A 4,965-nucleotide genomic window follows, 5' to 3' on the forward strand; every position below is an offset into this window, starting at 1 on the left:
GAAGGCGCCTGTCTGGCAGCCTTGGCAGGGGCCTGCGAGGCTTACCACACAGCAGCGCAGGCAGCAGGCTCCACTGCCAGGCCCCGGAGCCCCGCGCTCTGAGCCAGGGCCCGGGGCCCGGCGATGCTGACGCCCAGGCGGCGCCGAGGGCGCGGCGCGGGCCGGCGCTGAAAGTTAGGCGGCCGGCGGGGACGGCGCGGGACGGCGCGGGGACGCGGAGACGCGGAGACCCACGGACGGACACACCGGCAGCCGGGGAGGGGGCGCGGCCGCGCCGCGGGGGTCGCGACGAGGGGGCGCCCTGACCACCCTCCGCGCGGACGCCGCCCGCCCGCCCGCGCCGTGGGATGTAGCGCCTGCTCACCGCCTCCCGGACACTCGTCGGACCTCTGCCCCGCGGTAAGCTGGGCCCGCGCCCGCCGCCGGCGCTGTCCGTGTGTGTGTCCGGCCTCCTGCGTGTCTGTGTGTCCTGGGCCGGCCACTTTGGCCCTTCCCGCTTAGCACTTATCCCTGACCCGGTTCCCGCGACTTCCCAGGAGCTGATGAGCTCTGTCTGTGCCTGTCAGTCAGGAGCAGAGAGGTCTAGGGTGATGCCAGGAGCCGGGAGTGGTGGGTGGAACTAGCCTTAACCTCCTGCCCTGGCCGCGACCTTTCCCTGCCTCCACCCACCCCCAGTTGTCAGGGGAGCTTCAAGGCAGGTGACTTGTGGCAAAAAGGGAGGGCTCTCTTTTCCACCTCTCCAACTGCAGCCCGTTTGCAAATGGCCCTGCTATCTGACCGAGAGCAAAATCCCACTTCTCACGTCTTGAGCACCTACGTTGGGCCAGGCAACCCCAGGGCGAGGGGACAGGGGCCCGGTAAATGAGGCATTTCACATCTCACAGGGAGACAGGCTGTAGGGAGAGGCACAGACTGCTTTTCCCTCCCCGGAGAGAGGACCCCCAAAGAAAGAGAGGTCTGGATGCACCCCAAGCAGGGAAACTTCCCCTGCAACATGCCGAGAGTCCCCCCACCAGCATCCACCTCAGACCTGCCCCAGTGCTCGGATTCCAGGACCGGGCGGGGGAGGACGCGAGGAGATGGCAGGTAGGAGTGTGGTGGAGGGACTAGAGACAGGCCGGCCTGGCCAGGCTGGCCAGTGAGGGCCTCAGGAGCTGTAGGAATTCAAGCAGCAGGTTGAGGGGACAGGGAGCTGAGGGAAGCCAATGGCCATCCAGCAAGGCCCAGAGAGAAGCCGGACCCTGTGTGCGTGCGCGTGTGTGCATGTGTGTGTAAGATGTCTATTCTGCTTCTCCCCCACATCCAGTCCCATGACCTCCAGAGCTTCGAGACTTTTGGGGGCTGTTGCCAGGTCTTTGGGGGCCCCGAGAGCCACACTGTGGCCCTGGCTTGGCCTGCGATGAGGGGAGCAAAGGGCGGAAGAAGGCCGTGGGGTGAGGGCTGGAGGGCAACCTGGCAGGAGCAAAGGCCGCCACCGTTGAGCTGGAGGGCTGAGCCCAGAACGTTCGACTGTTCTCCACGGGGAGGAGAGGCTGTTTCTAGGGTTTTCCACGCAGGGCAGTGGGCCTCATATATGCTCCATTCAGGCTTCTAGAAATCAGCTTAGCTGGCTGAGGAATGAGCACCCTAGACAAGTCACTCGCTCCCTGACCCTCAATTTCCATAACTGTGGAATGAGGACACCCCTTCCTGCCCCACTGACCTCCAAGCACCCCACTTCCAAGCTCAAGTGAGCTGAGGGCTGTTCACAGTCTGGGGAAAGTGCTGGGCAGATGGGGTGAGGACTCTTTTACCTTCGGGACAATGCGCAGATAATGGGGAGGGGAGACCAAAAAGAGGAGTGTCCAGGCATTAGAGGAGGAGATCCGGGGCTCCGCGCTATGCCTCGGGAACCCTTGGGTTACTCTTGAAAAGGGAGCTCTTCATCCAGAAAAAGCCTTCGCGGTGACTGGGAACAGACAGAGCTGGCCTTGCGTTTCTGCTGGGTGACCTTGGGTAGCTGGCTTGACCTCTCCAAGCCTCAGTTTCTTCAACTGGAGAATGGGGATGATGGTAGCGACTTCACTGGGTTGCTGAGTGATTCGCAGACTATGCCTGGTCTCTGAAAGCTGCTTGCACGAGCCGGGAGCGTAGTAGGATTTTAACAGACATTTATGGAACAGGGAATGAAGTGGCTCTAGGAGATGTTGTGAAAAGATTTCTTAGCTTAGGGGAAGAGGGAAGGGGAGGAGGAACAGTGTAGGCTTACAGGGCGGGTCGGTTCTTAATGTGGATCTGGGGGAGGCAGGAGGGTGAGAGCTGGGGGGGAGGGAAGTGGGAGGAAGGGGGCCCCTCTGCGGGGACCACTGATCTGCGAGGACATGTGACATGACCCAACCAGCAACATGTTAACAGGGAGGCCTGACTAGCGATGGGAAGTGGAGTGGTGGTGTTGGAGGTTGGGGGGTGGGATTTGGCCAAGCGCCAGCGCTGGCCGGCCTCTCTGAGCGAGGAGGGGAGGCTGCAAAGCCAGGTGGTCCGGGGAGGAGGTGGGGACCAGAGTGGAAGGAGGGCAGGTGCCTCTGGGGTCTGCTGGCCAGGGGGGCTTCTCTGCACCTCCCCAGGCTCCTTGCTCCTCTCCTCCACATCTCCACTTTTCATGCCTCTCCCCCTAGGATGCCAAATTTGGCTCACGCAATCTGTCGTCTCTCTTCTGAGATTGGCACTAGGACCAAAGCCGAGTGCATTACATCACCGCAGCTCCCCCTGCACGCGGAGAGGAGAGGGAGGGACAGAGGGCCAAGGGACAAGCGGCCAACCCTCAACTTTCTTTCCTGTCTTCCTGCTCACTCATTTGGCCTCAGACCCAGGTGTGAGGGACTTCTGGGAGTGGCCTAGCAGGGCCCGGAGGCAGGACAAGGGCTCCAATCTTGGGAAGATTCCGGGGCCTGGGGCAGGAGGTCAGGCCATGTTGCTGTCCCCCTGGCTAGATGGGGCCCGGGAGGCAGGTAGCCTGCCTTCAGGACCCCAGTCTGTCATTGCTTCGCCTTCTGTGTGACCTTGGGCAGCCTCTCACCTCTACCCCGTGCAGAGTCGACATCTGTATAGAAACCAGTTGGCCACTCAAGCTCTTGGTGACTCTCCTGACAAAAAAGATGCCCTTGAGTCCTGCTGCTCTCCTGGGCATAGAGGAGGAGTCTTGAATTTTAAATGGCTTTCTGTGACCTTGAGCAAGCGATTTTACCTCCTCATGCCTCCACCTCCTCACCTGTGAAATGGGGATGATGGAACTTAAAAGGTACTAAGTGTGAGATAGGGGGACAGGAGAAGAGAAAGGGTCTCTGGCCCTGCAGCCACAGACAGGGGCCCCTTGGCATACTGGGCTGGAGGCGGGGGCGGGCCCACCAGGCCAGTAGCCGGGGGAGGGCAGTAGGACAATGTGTCTCAATTCAAACAGAGGGCTTAGAGCCTAAATCACTGGTTTGGTGCCCTCATCTTACAAAAGTAGAAATTCAAGGCTCAGAGATGGAAGTGGACCCCGTCCTACTGCCAAGGTCACAGTGATAGTTTGGGGGCGAAGGAAGGAGAACGGCCTGAACCCAGGGCTCCTGGCTCCTAGCCCTGCCTGGAAGTAGACAGACAGGCAGAGGAACACCCCCCTCCCCCCCCATGGAACAAGGTGGCAAGCCTGGAGAGGACCCAGGAGCTTTGAGCTCCCAGTCCTCACCTTGGCCCCCTCGCGCCTCCCTTCCTGCTCCCTGGCCCCATCCCCACCATCTAGGGACATTAATTTGGTCTATTTGAGAATCTCCCTTTTAGCCTCATTTAGAAGCCAGTTTCAGGCAGTCCCAGGCAGGAGCAGGCTGGAGCTGGGGTTAAGCTGGAAGATTTTGGCCCCTCTAGAAGATCCCTGGAGGTGGAGAAAGATGGGGAGCATCTGTGGATGCTTCGTGAAAAAGTGAGCTCCTCAGTCCCCCTCCCAGAGCTATTCAAGCAGAGCCAGATGAGTATCTGCCAGAGATCCTGACCCGGTGACTCCTGCTTCCTGGATGAGGCTGAATGACATCCCACCTCCAAAATCCCAGGAGTCTTTGATATCCCCCCGGAGGAGCTGGGAAGCAGCTCCCATCACTTACCTGTTTCCCAGCAAGGAAGCTCACGTTGTCACCAGGCTTTGAGCTGGGAGCTTTTGCAAATCCCTTCTCATTTAATCCTCCCAGCAATCCCACAATGTCGAATTGATGTGCCAGTGTTACAGAGGGGGGAGCCGCGGCTCAGAGAGTCTATGTGATTTGCCCAAGGTCACACAGCAGGGACGTGGAGGAGCCTGGATTTTAGTCCAGGCCAGTCTGATTCTCAGGGACTGTTCTGGAGACTTCTTTGGGAAGAGTGGAAAACGTCCCTCCCATGGGCCATGGGTTGACAGTCTGTTGCCCTCACAGCATGACACCCCCTCAAGGACCCTCTGGGGGGCTCAATTCCGAAGGCATAGATATAGTCACGCACCCAAGGGAAAAACTCATTCTACAAATGGTAAGACTGAGGCTCAGAGACAGAGAATGACCTGCCCAAAGGTACCCAGAGAGTTAGATTTGGGCCAGGACTCTGCCCCCTACACCAGTTGATGAGGAGGGGCTCTGGACCAATGGTGGCATGAGGTCCAGGGTTGGGGGTGCAGACTGCTGGGTGGTTTGGCAGCCAGCTGAGAGACTGCCGGCCCCAGGCTGGGACGGTGGGTAGGGGAGTCAGCCTCGAGAACAGGGAGACCAACCGCAGGGTCAGCTGCTCCACATCTGCCCCGTCCTCCCTGGCCCTGCCCCAGCGCCACCCGCAAATGTCGGTGTCATACAGCCTGAGAGGTCAGGGGAAACTGTGGGTGGAACCTGCCCGACAAGAGAGGGTTCTGGAGCCAGCAGCCTCCGGTGTGGTTCTTGTGTGACCTCAGGGCAGTGTCTCACCCCCTCTGAGCTTGGCGTACGCATGCTC

This window comes from Pteropus medius, unplaced genomic scaffold, assembly GCF_902729225.1.
Source record: "Pteropus medius unplaced genomic scaffold, Ma_sr-lr_union100, whole genome shotgun sequence".
In the NCBI taxonomy this organism is placed as follows: domain Eukaryota; kingdom Metazoa; phylum Chordata; class Mammalia; order Chiroptera; family Pteropodidae; genus Pteropus; species Pteropus medius.